This window comes from Jaculus jaculus, chromosome 19 (assembly GCF_020740685.1).
Source record: "Jaculus jaculus isolate mJacJac1 chromosome 19, mJacJac1.mat.Y.cur, whole genome shotgun sequence".
NCBI classification, from domain to species: Eukaryota; Metazoa; Chordata; class Mammalia; order Rodentia; family Dipodidae; genus Jaculus; species Jaculus jaculus.
Window position 1 is genome coordinate 34,306,916 of NC_059120.1, and position 16,148 is coordinate 34,323,063.

The 16,148-nt window shown below is 45.4% G+C and overlaps 1 long non-coding RNA gene across 1 annotated transcript; it reads left to right on the forward strand.

Moving 5' to 3' along the window:
* Positions 1–325: 325 nt before the first annotated feature.
* LOC123456084 lies at positions 326–15,887 on the forward strand. Its single transcript, XR_006634307.1, has 2 exons — positions 326–474; positions 15,659–15,887. It is a non-coding gene; the product is annotated as an uncharacterized LOC123456084 (long non-coding RNA).
* Positions 15,888–16,148: the final 261 nt, after the last annotated feature.

Here is a 16,148-nt window from a genome sequence, read left to right on the forward strand (position 1 = left end):
GCCGCCCCGCGCCCCCGCCCCGCCGCGCGGACGGCCCTCCCCAGGGACCCGGGCGGGGCGGCGGCGGGCCCGGGATGCTTCCGCCCGGGCGCTGACAGCGGGGCCTCTGATTGGCTCCCGGGGTGAATGGTTGCCGAGAGACCGGTAAACCTTCGGGGCGCGAAGGGGCGGGGTGCGAGCGGAGCAGCTCTGCGCAGGCGCAATAGAGAGGGGCTGTGTCGCCAGCACCGCAACTTGGGAGTTGCCGGGACACGGTGCTTCCGGGTGCCCGCGGTGCTGGGTGCGGCTCCCGTCGCGCAGCGCCCGTGCCCCGCGGTCCGTGCCGCTCCCGGCGGGGTCCCTGCTCGGCCTGCGGGCTTGGGCATTCTCGCGCCGCTCCTCCTCCATGCCCGCGCGCGTGTGTGAAGTGGGCGAACCCACGGTCCCGGGTGCTGGGAGTCCGTCTAACTCATTCTCCAAGCAAATTGGCAGGAGGTGAGGTCGTGGGCGGGGAAAGGGCGCAGCTGGTTCTCGGCCGCGCGCCCACCTGTGTGCAGTTAGTGGGGCTGAGGCCCGGGCATCCGCTTCAGGCTCGGCGGCTCCGGCCCTCCCCGCAGGCCAGGACCTGGTGGCCCGGGTTTTGTAACGCAGGCCCGGCTGGGTACCGTCGTTTATTCTGCAGCCCGTGGCTGATGGCCCAGGTTTTGAATTCAAAGCTGTGGATTTCGCTACTTAACTATCTGGATGGCCTTGGCAAGTAACTTTGCTTTTCTTCTCCTTTCGGGTTTTGAGACCACGTCTTATGTAGCTCAGGCTGGCCTTGACCTCATTGTATGCCGTGCCTAGCTTTGAATTCCTGAACCTCCTGCCTTCACCTCCCAAAAGTGCTGGGATTACACACATGCGCCACCACACCCAGCCTGAACAAATAGTTTAACCAATTCCCCTTAGACGTCCATTCCCCATCTGTATGTTAGGACAGGATGGGTAATGTAGGATTGTGTAATTATGTGATAAGAAAATTATTGGTTGTTAATCTGCGCATCACTTGACGTAGTGAGAAGTGCTGTCTCTATCATCTCGCTATCGTTTTCTATCAGTAAACATTTCTTGAGTTTGTTCTGTTACTCTACTGCTTGCTGGGGATGGGGAAGGGAGATTGATGGCTTCCTGAATACAGTACTGCCCCCTTATCCCCTTTCATCCCTGCCAAGCCTTAAGAGTTCTCACATACGTGTCTTTCCTGGTGAGGGACCGGGAATTCCCAGGAACTTTATTGGGATATGACGCGGAGGCTTATAAGGAATGTCATTGTGTTCCTGTTCTTGCAAGCAAAATCAAGATATATGGCCACTTTCATTATTGTTCTTAAAGTATAAGTCAAGTGTTCATATCTATAGCATGCAAAGTGACATTTTTACAATTTTATGCATCTGCATAACTGCCACCCAAATATTTCCAGCTTGTCCAAGCTCCTTCCTACTCAGCATCCCACATGGGTAAGCGCTGTTCAGACTTTGGTCGTCAGCGTGACAGTGTTTGAGCTTCACATGGAGGAAATGTGAATGCTGTCTATGAGATTCCACTCAGACTTTGCCACTACTGTGTATGACTTGATTCTGTAAGTATTCTACATTTTATGTGCTCGTTCTACTACTGGGTGGACATTTGGGTTCTTCAAGCTGATTTGTCCTTCATGATGAAGCTTCTGGCAGCACTGTGTGTGTCTTAGAGGAGTCAGCATTCACCCATATCAGGCATAAACTCGGGATTGGAAGTAGGGGATCACTTGTGATGCCTCAGATATACTGCCAGTGTTCCAAGGTATAACGATAACAACCAAAAGAAAGAATACTAACAATATTTTAACCCAGAAAACAAAAATAGGTACAGTATGAAGAAAACTGATGATATAAGATTTCTGGTTCCATATTTGTACCATTTTGGTATCATGTTTTCATTAAATTAAAAACAGATGGGGGCTGGGAAAATGGCTTAGCGGTCAAGGTGTTTGCCTGCAAAGACTAAGTACCCCGGTTCAATGCCCCAGAACCCACAGAAGCCAGATGCACAAGGGCTCACATATGTCTGGAGTTCATTTACAGTGGCTGGAGGCCCTGGTGTGCCCATTCTCTTTTTCTCTCTGCCTTTTCCTCTTTCTCTGTCTCTCTCAAATAAATAAATAAAATAACAGACAGACATTTCATTATGTTTTAAATGTTTATTTTTATGATGATCAGTAACATTGAGCAACTTTTCAGATGTTTATCAACCATTTTGATGGCCTTTTAAGGAAGTGTCTGCTTAAACCTTTTGCCTGGTGAAGAATCAACAATTTTTCTAATTATTCTGGATAGGAGCTCTTTATCTAATATATTATAGCAAATGTCTTCTTCCAAGCCAGGCCTTATTTTTATTACTTAATGTTATTTTTGCATGCATATATATGTGGTATATGTGCACGTGTGTATGCATTTTCTTATGTGTGGGTGCGCATGTGATAGAGGTTGACATTGGGTATCATCTTTGATTGCTGTCCCCCTTATTTATTGGGAACAGATCTCACAAACCCAGAGCTTGTCAATTCAGCTAGGACCTGCAGTCTCTGTCTCCTGAGCACGAGGATTACAGGTAGCTCTCCAGTACCCTTCCAGCATCTACGTGGGTGCTGGGTTGCTGGGTCCAAACTCAGGTCCTCATCCTTGCACAGCAGGCGCTTGGCCCACCCATCTCTCTCCCCAGCCCCTGACTGTTAGTTTTTTTTTAAATATTTTTATTTATTTTCAAGGAAAGAGAGAGAGAATGGGCATGTCAGGGCCTCCAGCCACTGCAAACGAATTCCAGACACATGCACCACTTTGTGCATCTGGCTTTATGTGGGTACTGGGGAATTGAACTAGGCCTTTACGTCAAGTGCCTTAACCACCAAGCCATCTCCCCAGCGCCTTAATATTAGTTTTTGATTAAAGGAAGTTCTTAATCTTTTTTTTTTTTTTTCGAGGTAGGGTCTCACTCTAGGCAAGGCTGACCTGGAATTCACTATGTAGTCTCAGGGTGGCCTCGAACTCACAGTAATCCTCCTACCTCTGCCTCCCAAGTGCTGGGATTAAAGGCATGTGCCACCACACCTAGCAGAAGTTTTTAATCTTACTCTCTTTTATGTGTATGTGTTTTCTGGTGTGTGTATGTAGGCGAAGGCCAGAGGGCAACCTCAGGTGTCACTCCTCAAGGGCTGTCTACCTCCTGTGACTCAGGGTCTACCACTGGCCTGGAGCACACCAATTATGCTAGACTGGCTGGCAGTCCCAAGGATTCACCTATTTCTACCTCCCCAGAACTGGAATTGTGGGTACACACCAGCATGCCTAGCATTTTTACATGGGTTCTATGGCCTGGAACTCAGGTCCTCATGCCTACAAGACAAGCACTTTACAGACTGAGCCATCTTCCCAGCCTCATTAATCTGATTTTTTTTCTTTTTTTTAAATTTATTTATTTATTTATTTATTTGAGAGCGACAGACACAGAGAAAGACAGATAGAGGGAGAGAGAGAGAATGGGCGCGCCAGGGCTTCCAGCCTCTGCAAACGAACTCCAGACGCGTGCGCCCCCTTGTGCATCTGGCTAACGTGGGTCCTGGAGAATCGAGCCTCGAACTGGGGTCCTTAGGCTTCACAGGCAAGCGCTTAACCGCTAAGCCATCTCTCCAGCCCTTAATCTGATTTTTAATGACTAGTGTTTTTCATATCCTTCTAAAGAAATGTCTATCCCAAAGCCTAAATATAATCCCCTTTGTTTTACTTTACTTTTTTTTTTTTTTTGGTAGGGTCTCACTCTAGCCCAGGCTGACCTGGAATTCACTATATAGTCTCAGGGTGGCCTTGAACTCATGGTGATCCTGCTACCTCTGCCTCCCAGGTGTGCTGGGATTAAAGATATGTGCTATCACACCTGCTGTCTTTCTTTACTTTTACTACCTGTAAAGCCTTCAGTGAGTAACTTAACCATCTTTCTACAAAGCTGCAATCTCAATAAAATTTATGCAGATTTTTACCTTGGCTTTTACTGCTTCTACTTTTTGAGTGCTTGTGGATTCCCTTAGGAGAGGGGTCCTCCTGTTAAGGAGTTCTTTATTTGCTATCTCCTTTTAGGTGTACATACAAAACGGGGTTTCATCAGATAGCATCTCACTACATATATGTCAGTATACTTGGTTCTCATTTGTTCGTCTCTCCCCAGCCTCCCTGTGCCGCTTGTCTCCCTCCACTTGTGAATTCCGTCCCCCAGTTAGTCACTCTTTCTGCTTTCTTATCACATATCTTCATTGTTCTCTCTGTCTACAGCGTAATAGAATTCTTAGCCTAAAATTTGAGCTAGTGTGTCTGCTTCAGTAAAATTTGTTCAACTTCCTAAACAGAATTAGGTAATTCTATGCTAGGCATGCTGGTGTGTACCCACAATTCCAGTTCTGGGGAGGTAGAAATAGGTGAATCCTTGGGACTGCCAGCCAGTCTAGCATAATTGGTGTGCTCCAGGCCAGTGGTAGACCCTGAGTCACAGGAGGTAGACAGCCCTTGAGGAGTGACACCTGAGGTTGCCCTCTGGCCTTCGCCTACATACACACACCAGAAAACACATACACATAAAAGAGAGTAAGATTAAAAACTTCTGCTATGACAAGCCAAAACCCAGAAAAGAAATTCATTATATTCACATGTGTGTATTTTTCCCGTAAGCTTCTTTTTATTCCTAAAGCATTGCTAGACTTTTAGAATTTGGTTTCATTTCTTTTTTTTTTTTTTTTTTTTTGAATACGCTATGTTCTTTCTACCTCATAAAACTGTGGCGTCCTGGAGCTGGCAGGAGTCTCAGGAAGTTGCCGGGTCCTGCCCATTGGACATGGAACCAGATATTGAAACTGTCCTTCCAAGATTATCGGCGCCTCTTTGCCAGATTCCAGCTTCTGCTGGAACACATCCAATCAAAATGTTCAAAGGCTTGTTTTGCATTCTGAGTAATCCAGTGATTTCTACCAAGAGAGCTGGGGTCAGAGAAAACAGAGGGACAAAGCAGTCTTTAAAACACAAGTGTGCACTTTGAGACTTCGTATCACCCCAGTCAAAATGGCTGTCATCAAGAAAAATGCTGGCGAGGTTGTGTGAAAAGGGAACTCCCTGTTGGTGAGAGCGTAAACTGTTGCAGCCTCTATGGCTATAGGTGAGGCACCTTCGCCAGGAGCTAAGAGTTAACTACTGTATGACCTGGCTCCACCACTTCGGGGTACATACCTGGACTCTATATTGTACCACTTCGGGCATATACCTACACTCTACATCCTAGCCAGAGATTCTTGCACAAACATTCATATTAATTGCTGCTCTATTTACAATAGCCACGAAATGGAATCATCCTAAATGTCCATCAGCACTTGACTGTAAGACCAAAGGACCCAAATTCACTTCCCCAGCGCCCACATAAAAGTCAGAAGCACAAAGTGGTGCATGCATTGTTTTCAGTGGCTAGAGGCCCTGGCATGACCATTCTCTCTATCTGCCTATCTCTGAAATAACTAAATTAAATATTTTTTAAAATATTCCAATGAAGGCAATAAATTTACTATTAGTCCCTTTACTAAGCAAGAAAGACCATTTGAAGAGTGATCACTCATTCCTTAGTATATTAGCTTCCTAAGTTTGTTTTGTATCACTGTGTCTCATGATGGATGTCACTTTTTATTCTAATGCTTCATAAATATCTAAGATGATTAAGTTTTTTTTTGAGGTAGGGTCTCAGTCTGGTTCAGGCTGACCTAGAATTCACTATGTAGTCACAGGGTGGCCTTGAACTCTTGGCGATCCTTCTACCTCTGCCTCTCAAGTGCTGGATTAAAGGTATGCATCACCACACCTAGTGATTAAATACATTTTTATTAACAATTGCATATAAAGGAGCACACAACTCAGTGAATGTTCATTTACAAACTGAACAAACCTGTTACAGACAGATCAAGAAATAAACATCAAAGTGATTGGGGCTATACTTAAAACTCCACATCCTAGTGAGTTGGGTGCAGACACAAAATTATTTTCTACTCACAAGAAACCCTGTTTCCTCTCTGGCTTCTTCAGGCCAATATTTTTTCCAAGTTGTTACAAAAAGAAAGCTATGTTTGAACGGGTTTTCTGTTTTTGGAGCCCAAGTTCAGAATGGATGGAGCCTAAGACCTGTCTGAGTAGGTGGAACAAGAAGGGGGAATGGTAGCAAGCTTCACAGGCAGCAGAGACACAACTGCTGGTAGAGTTGAAAGGGTATGACAGGGCCCTAAGAGGGAAGGATGGGTGGTGGGAGCACTGCCAGAGAAAAGAGACTGCCAAAGATAAGCAGTGCTGATGCCCCCTAGACGTTCCAGACTCCTGTTCTCCTGTCTCCTGGCCATTGTGTCCTTCAAGCAAGGATTTAGGTGAAGTGAGGTGCCATGTGTTCCTGTTTTAGTCAAGGTAAAACCTTGGACAAATGGCCTCACATCTCTAAATTTTAGTTTCCTGGCCCTGAGATGGGAATGATGATGGAATTAGCTTACCTGCTTCATAGAGTCACTGATGGAAGGAGAAGAAAGGGGAAAAGAAGGGAAGAGATAGCTCTCTGCCAAATTTGTCCTCTTTTCTCACCCTGCTGTCAGCACTTTGTCATGCCTGCACTCATCTTCACAGCCCCAGTGTCTTACCTGAGGACTAGTTTTTAAAGCCTCCTTCTGGGTTGGTATACTTTGAGGCCAACCTGAGACTACATGGTGAATTCCGGGTCAGCCTGGGCTAGAACTTTAGCCTTACCTCAAAAGAAGTGGGGGGGGGGGGCTGGGGAATGGCTTAGCAGTTAGGGCATTTGCCTGCAAAGCCTAAGGACCCAGACCCACGTAAGCCAGATGCACAAGGGGCACATGTGTCTGGAGTTCATTTGCAGTGGCTGGAGGCCCTGCTGTGCCCATCCTCTCTTTCTGCCTGCCTGCCTGCCTGCCTTCCTCTCTCTCTCTCTCTCTCTCTCTCTCTCTCTCTCTCTCTTTCTCTCTCTGTCTGTCAAATAAAATGTAATTTTTTAAAACAGCAAAAATAAATAAATAAATAAAACTCTTCTGGAAAAAGAGATTCTGACCATGTCAATTATTAATCAATGGCCTCATGTCTCCAAACTGAATTCTGGGTCTGTTCTGAACCAAGCCTGTGCTTCAGGTCTTTCAGATCCTTCCTCAGTGCCTCATTGCCCAGCACCAGAGACTGCTGAGAAAGAGACTCAGCTGTGCCTAAGTGGCTTGCCGGGAGTGGCTCACTCACCAGCACATGCCACTCTCAGCTAATTTATGCCAAGATAGAATTTATTTAAAAGCTATTACAGAGCACACACACAAGTAACTGGACAGCTGGACACTCGTCCATGGTGTCTGCTAACAGGACCACACACTAAAGGACATATGCCAGATTTGGACTTATTCAGGGATGACATTTTGAAGTCAGCACACATAGGCAGCAAGCAGGTGTTACTACTGCTTCTCCTGGAAACTGGATGTAATTGTCCCCTCACCACCACGTAAGTAGAACATGTGTGTCTGTTGTTCTTGCTGCTTCCATTGTCAATTTCTGATTACCTAACTCAAGGGTGGGTAGAGGGCGTCTGATCAGCAGGAGCCATATGGAGTGCCCAAGCTCAGGCTGCATGGGAGGCTGGGAAATGGATTTTCTGCTAGTCTAGGTTTAACCTTAAGGCAGAAGTTTCTCAAGACACAGGCTCACATGCTGTCACCAGAATGTGTTCTCTTCCTTCCAGCCTCACACGCAGTGTCCTGTGAGCATGTCAGCACCTTCCCACCTCCCAGCTCTGCAGCACACGCATGGGCTTCAGAAGCTAATGGCTTGAGAGTCAGGAAAATGGGGTCTTAAGAAGCTGCTAGGGTGGTGGAGGCTGTCCAGCTGGCCTCACCTTGCCATACTCTGCTCTTGGGCAGGCAACACTTTCCCTCTTCAAAATTCTTAGAATAAAAGCACACTCAGGGGATGTCTGATGGAAGAAAAAGGAGGAGGGAAAGAAAGGAAAAGAAAGAAAAAGAAGGAAAGAAAGAAGAGGAAAGAAAAAATGGGCAAAGGCCCCTGGATACCCACTTCTCCATTTCCATTCCTAGCTTGTGTGATATCATTTTACTGCCTCTGGTTCCATGGTGAGTGTTGAGGAGCTCAGGGCACAGGGCCATGCTGCCCAAGGCTCATCATGAGGTTGGCTGCATATAATGACAGTGTCCCAGAGTAGGCGCTTGTGTAACAGGCAGATTTACCAAGAGGGGATGACTGTTTGCTCAGCAGCTGAGAAGTCTATAATTAGACCATCACAACATCAGCAAAAGTACAGGATCAATGTAATCAGAGAAGAAATGGAAAAGAACGCAGCAGCAGTCAAAGCCTCCAGTGGGTTTCTGTGGTTTCCGGAGCACTAATCAACCAGGCCGGGCTCAATGCCGTGCTTGTGGGTTTCCTCCTGGGTGATGACAAGGCTGGCTCAGGTGGACTGTGCCTGGCCCTCTCAGTCACCTGGTCCTCTTCCTGTCCCCAGTCTTGTCTCCCCTTTCTCTGCTCACTGAGTCAGGGATGCAGAGCCAAAGGTAACACAGGACTTTTAGCCAAAACTCACAGCTGAGGCTCCTGTGATCCTCGTGTGTGGTGGGGAGTGGGCATGGCCAGCTTCTTTAGCATGCAGATTCCTAGGCTCCATCGCAGCTCTGAACCAGAACTCATAGGAGAGCCTTGGATTCTGCATTTACCACATTCTCAGAACTGCTGGGCTGAGCACCCTCCCATAACGATGGACTGGCCTGTTGCTTCTGCTTGGCAGCAGACTCAAGCCGGCAACCATTTGGAGCAGCCAACGTTAAAGGCCTTTCCAGAGCACAGCAATGATGACAGGCTTCTTGTTTTCTTTTTAATCATGTTAGGAATCCCAAGCTGCAGACATGCTTATCTCATTAATCCTCGTGACATCTGAGCAGGGAGCAATGTCCAGTGCCTTTAGTTTCTTTACACCACAGTAGATCCAGACCCAGAACTGTCCCCAGAGAATCTGGATCTGAGGATTTCGAATCTTTCCCAGCCTGATCCTGACAGAAACAGCTGGACATTTACAATCTATAACACCTTTTATTTTTTAAATTATTTTTTATTAGAGAAAAAAAAAAGGCACACCAGGGCCTCTAGCCACTGCAAACAAATGCAGATGCATTGTGCCACCATGTGTATCTGGCTTACATGGGCTCTGGGGAACTGAACTTAGGCCATTAGGCCTCACGGGCAAGTACCTTAACTGCTAAGCCATCACTCCAGCCCCCGACCTTTTATTTCTTAAGCAAGTTTTTTTTAACCATTAATAACACATATCACATGGAGGAAAAAATACAGAGGCAAAAGGAATAAACTATGTCCTGCTGGTGTCACCTCTGCTCTTGGGAAGGCAACACTTTCCCTGTTCGGAATTCTTAGGTGAAGTCACTCAGTGGATGTCTGCTGGAGGGAAAGAAGGAAGCACACTGCTGCGCATATGCTGATGGTTGTCCTTCCACATCTGCCCATGTGTATGGAGCACATGCTTACACTTGTATGAGCAAGCGCCCTGAGCACACGCTGGGGCATGGTTAGTAACAAGAGTTTAATGAAAGCCAAAACAAAGGCAGCCTTAATGGAATGGTAACCATATAGGACTGATGACCTGGGACATTTCCATACCAGACCCCAAGGGATGAGAAGAGAGAAGTAACTAGAATCTGGAGGTTACAAGAGGTTACCTGATAGGAACTGTGGCCTTCGGTTAAAGAGGTCCATCTTCACAAGCCTAGTGAGGAGCCAGGTGAACACACTGGATCCCCTGCCTGTGCTTCCTGTTGACCAATCCTAGCCAGCAGTCAGGTTGGTACCAACTCTTCTGACAGGAAAGAGGCTGGGGGAGGGTCTTCATGGACACATGAAGAAGGCCCCAATAGACTTCCAAATGGGTTTACCAATGCACCAAATTTGCTATATCTAGAAAACCACACCACGCCAAACGAGTGGGAAGGATGACTGCTTTGTGATGGCCCCCACTCAGTGAGCAAGGAGTCCTGACTACTAGCTCCAATTTCTAGATGTGAGACAGTCGATTATTCACTTTGTCAGAGAATTTGGGCTCCTCCACAATTCAAGACATAAGGATGGGCAAGAAGGGAGAACCAGAGAGGACTGGTTGGAGCCCAGGCCTCCAGGGGCTTATCTCATCATAGTGGGGTGGAGATATAACACTGAGATCCATAAACCAGGTACAGGGACAAGCCCCATGAGGAAGAGCTAACGTGTATGCGTCCTCCATGATTCACATCTCAGAAATGACCAGCAATGTGACAATTTTGAGAGCTCAGATCTTTTCAAGAGGGGACTGGGTCAGGAGACACCAACCACCCTCTGGATAGATGAAGGTCTTTATCTCCGAAGAGAATCTGTCTTCCTCTTTGAGTGTATGTTATGATACAACAGCACTTAATGCATCCCCAATCTTGAGTAACTAGCTAGAACCATACATGAGCTTAGAAAATAACCATTTTTGTTGTTTAAACTGTGTTTGTGATGGTTAATTACAGCAACGGAAACAACCGAAGAAAGGCAGGCCCTAAGGTCTACACTAAGGATAGCAAGGTATTATAAAGGCCCTAGTAGCTGAGATTATGACAGTTACGACAAGGAACTGTGCTAAGTTCTCTGTAAACATTTCTATTGTGTAATGCTCTCCCAAGAGCCTCAGGAGGTAGGTCATATTGTTATCATTTTTATTTGTAGCTGAAACAGCTGAGGCATGGAAAGCAGCATCATGCAGAGATGAACCCAGCTGGTAAGTGGTAGACCTGGAGTGTGGACCCAGGCCCTCTGATTCAAAAGCGCAACCTCCAATGTCTATGGACTACCACACTAAGCCAGAGCTATTTCCATAAAAACACTAGGTCATTATTTTATTCTCTCTCAAGTGCACTATGGAATTTTCCAGAGGTGTGGGAGATGTAATAGCATCACTCTGCAGGTGATGGAATGTGTATTGTTTGTTCTTGTTTTTTTAACACTTTTTCAGACTGAGTTTTCAGCATGGAAAAAATGATTAATCTTATTTAAATTAACCAGAAAAGCCCCTTCGTATCAGTATTAGTTACTTTTCTTGTTGCTGTGACAAAATATCTGACAAAGTAATAAGGGAGGAAATATTTCCTTTGGTTCATTGTGTGAACATACAATCTGTCATGGTGGGGAAGGCTGTAAGGAATGTGAAGTGGCTGGTCACATTGCAGTTTCAGTCAGGAAGCAGAGAGAGGTGAGAGCTACTGATGCCCAGCTCACTTTAGTATTTTTATTCTCCAAGACAGCTCCCCCCAAGCCATGAAGTGGTGCAGCCCAGATTCAGTGTATATATTCCTACCTCAATTAAACGTCTCTGGAAACACTCTCACAGACAAACAGATTTATCTCCTAGGTAACTCTTAAATCCTATCATGTTAATAATCAAGATTAGCCAAAATTCTTAAATTTTTTAAAGCATCTTTAATAACATAAGAGGTCCTAAGACCAAAAAGTTTGAGAACTGCAGCCCGAGCCTTCTTCCTGTGGGGTTCAGAGTAGGGAGATTCCAGAAGATTATGGGATCAAATTGACTGGCACTAGATTCTGTGTCTAAATTGTGAGGGGATAAGAAGTACACTCAACACTACATAATTATGGGAACCCAAAGAGCTCAGCTTACCCATTTTCCTGGCTTTGGGAGCCATGGTCCTCCCTAGCTTGCTGCTGGCCAGGCTGGCCTACTGGTCTGCCACATATGGCTGGGTTTGAAATTCTCGGGGAGTTGGGAGCCTCTGCTTTGCCGGCAGTATCTGTAGTGTTACTTGTGGAGAAGAACGCTAGTGGAAAGCTTTGTGTTTTTCCGTAGACTAGTTTTTATCAACGTCTCAAGAACTATAATATATGTTTGTGATATGCCCTAGATTTCCAGTCTATAAAATTGGGAATAAATTATAGACATTGCCTTTAACTAATGATTATTGAGAATTGTAGAAAATAAATTTTAGTCAATCATGGAAAAGACTGCAATCTAACACTGTAATATAAATAATTGTTGCCCTTAGTTAGAAGTGAACAGAATGTAGTCCCGGTGACTAGAGAAGCAGAGGAAGACAGCTGTGGCTCAGGAATTCAGAGACCAGTCTGGGAAATATAGCAAGTCCTTATACACAAAAATAAATTTTAAAATGGAGAAAGAAAGAAATGAATTTTTAAAATACTTACACTGGATATTCTAGGCTGGTGACCAATACCTGCCTCTGTATCTATAACTGGGGAGCCCATATGTACCTGGGGGTAAGTAACACCCAACCCCAGGGCACGTCCTCATTGACCTGAGACTGTGTCTGTAACTAGGGAGTCCTTATGCACCTGGGGGTTCGTAATACCCAACCCAGGACACATCCTCATTGACCTGAGTCTGCCCTTGTACTTCTGTCTTCTCAGCTGAACTGTGGTCATTTGGAGACAAACTGAGCATTTGGAGAAGTAAGCCTTCACCTATGTGTGAACACAATGACACACACAGCTCTTGTTGCCATTTTGCTACCCTGAGAGGAACTAGTATATGACAATGTTTGTACACTAGCAAGGGCAGAGCCAAAGATTCGGAGCAATTGAGCCAGAGGCCACTTTGCCACTTTGGCCCCATCACCCCACCAGTGTCCTAGGCACCAAACCTTCCTCCTCCAGGGGCCACCACCCACCAGTGTCCTAGCCAATTTGACTATAGTTTTTGTTATTTAGCAGCCAAGAACATCAGATAAAATTAACTTGTAATTTTTTTTAATTAATTTATTTATTTGACAGAGCAAAAGAGAGAGAGAGAGACCGATGAAGAGAGAGAATAGGCATGCCAGAACCTCTAGTCACTGCAAACGAACTCCAGATGCATGGCTACCTTTGTCCATGTGGCTTATGTGGCTACTGGGGAATGGAACCTGTGTTCTTAGGCTTCACAGGCAAGTGAAGTCTTAACCACTAAGCCATCTCTCCAGCCTCCTTAAATAACTATTTTTTCAATTCAGATACTATCAGCTATAGAAAAGTTTGGACTGCCATGTTGATCAAATAAAAAGTGTCATTTCTGGGCTGGAGAAATGGCTTAGCAGTTAAAGTGTTTGCCTGCAAAGCTAAAGGACCTCGGTTCAACTCCCCAGGACCCACATAAGCCAGATGCACAAGGGGGCACATGCTTCTGGAGTTCATTTTCAGTGGCTGGAGACCTTGGTGCACCCATTCTCCCTCTCTCTCTGCCACCCCCTGTCTGCCTCTTTCTCTCACTCTCAAATTAATTAATAAAAATGTTTTTAAAAATGTGTGTCCTAAAAAGTAATAAAAAAGATAAATTAAATGTGTGTCCTAAGGTGCCAGACAATTTAAAAGTGTTGTTCCTGGTAATTTAAAGATAATCCTCATCTTCCATCATCCACACTCAAAATGACCTTCCACGTGATGTTCTTCTGGAGCCAACATAGACATTTTGTATAATGCTTTTTGTTTCTCTTTTTTCCACATAAACTCTCTTCTTTGTACTTAGTAGACAAGTAACAGACACTTCAGACTTACCAATGGAAGGGAAGGCATGGAATAGGAGCCTTATGGGACTGTCACCTGTGGTCTCTGCTGTTTCCATGTTCTTAGTATCCTGTTGAAAGAACTGAAAAAAAGCACATACAAGTAGTTAAGCAGCAAAAACCTTTATTAAGAGCAAAGCTACATGGGCTGGAGAGATGGCTTAGTGGTTAAGCACTTGCCTGTGAAGCCTAAGGACCCTGGTTCAAGGCTCCATTCCCCAGGACCCACGTTAGCCAGATGCACAAGGGGCGCATGCATCTGGCGTTTGTTTGCAGTGGCTGGAGGCCCTGGTGGGTCCATTCTCTCTCTCTCTCTCCCTCTCTCTCTCTCTCTCTCTCTCTCTCTCTCTCTCTCTCTCTCTCTCTCTCTCTCTGCCTCTTTGTCCCTCTGTCTGTTGCTCTCAAATAAATAAACAAATTATTTTTTTTAAAAAAAGAGCAAATCTACAGTAAAGGTTTGAGTACACAGCCAAAGAGACAGTGGGCCACTGGAGTAGAGAACACTCAAGGACACCAGGAAGTGGTCTGGGCTTCTCTTTATGGGACTTTTAAGGAAGGATGGCAGGCTGCTAGGGATGTAGTTTGGGTGATCCTATGGTTTGATGGACAGGTTTGGGTTATAATGTTTACTGTGCTTGTTCTTTCCTGTGATGCAACTGATTTTAATCATATGTATGCCCAGGTAAATAGAGGTTTCTAAAAAGTTCACTTAGAGGACGTAGTTTGCCTTGTTGCACATGCACCCAAACCAGTTCAGGCTGGATGCTCCCCTGCTGTTCCAACCCCAGATCTATCTAAGAACATATGTGAATAGGGACTGAAGAATGATGGGTAAGGTGAGGAAACTAGCTCATTTCATGGAATGGGCATATGTGTGGCTCATGAGGGTCACAAGTGAGAGTCCCAAATTCTCAAAAAGTTGCTAAGTGCTTTGATTAGGAGAAGCATGTGCCCAGTGCTCAAGCCAAGCAGGGTACCTGGTGGCTAAACTATTCCTTGTGCTTGCCTGCCTCAGGACATCAGCTTGCAGCAGAACAAGAGCTGTCAGATGAGACAGGGCCTCGACTCCCACTCTGGTGGGGAGAATGGGCTCCCACCCTAGACTTGCTGGGTACAAATCCCCCTTGGACCATCCATATGGATGAGTTATTTGACCTTAAGGAGCTGCAACTTCTCTCTTTCCATATAAAGAGGTGTGGCCATTCACTCTGAATTAAAATATTCTCCCCTGGAGGGAAAAGAGTATCATAAAACTGAGAAAAAGAAAGAAGATCCATAAGACTCATGTGCTCCTTCTCTAAAGTTACATAAAGGTAGTAAATAATTGCAGTAGAACTGCCTGCAAACTGTGCAAGGACCTCCCATGATATAGCTTTCCTGCCTCATCTCCCAATCTGATGTAGGCTATTTCTATTGGTGGAGTTTCCTGAGTCTTCCATGTTCCCATAGCTAAGCCCTCACCCATGTCTTATAAGTAACTCTATCAAACTCATTGGTTCATCAAGCCAGACTTGGTTAGAATCCTTTCTTTGGTCTGTGGCTGGTATCCTATCTGAAGTGAACAGACATTTACATGCTCCCAGGAAGTCAAAGGAGGATGCCTTTCTCATCGGGTCATTGTAATGCATACATGAGCCAATTTACATGTCAGGGGTATATGGCAATCAGGAAGTTTTTACAAAAAAACGTCAGCTCAGCTAGTATTAGCCAAGATTCCCTCCTTGGATTTCAGTTTTCTTTCCTGGGAATGTTCTAGAGGATCAACTTGGCCCCTTCCAGCCAGACATGCTATTCTTGGCAGGACGGCCAAGAGCCTTTTTGGAGACCCTCTCATTGAGGAACTAGGGGCCCTAGGCAGCCAGTACTCTTCCATCATCAGTGGGAAGCCATCCTATCCTGCCTGTTCTTGGGGTTATGATAGGGGCTGTCTGCCAGTTGCCCCCAGATCCCTAAGGGAGAGATTTATATTGACTTTTTATTTTCTTTTGTTCAATGTAGAGACTATAGCAGAGAAACAGGACAAGTCTACGCTGGACTTCATACACAGTACATATGGAAAGCCTGACCAGACGTGCAAAGAGCGCGGGTTTGAGAGTCGGAGACTGTTGTGGCGTGCATCCTGTGGTTCCACATGCCTAAAGTAGGGAGCCTCCTCCCTGTCTCTCTGGGTGTCGAGGAGGATCCTGTCAAATAACTGATACGATCTATTAAAGTGTCTTTCCTATCACAGTGCCTTATTAATATCTATTATTTATTAATTCATTTATTTGTTTATATATGGAACCTGAGGCCACCAGCCAACACTGCAATAAGGAACAGAGATGGAAAGAGCTCTCCCTGAGGTTGCAACAACTAATCCCTTGTCAGATAATAGAGATATTCTGTTTAGGCTGCAGGGCTAATGAGACCAGAGTCCTATGAGGGTGCTGGGCAAGGACCAGGGCAAGGTACTCACAGTATGTAGGACCAAATTTGGGTCTAAAATGTA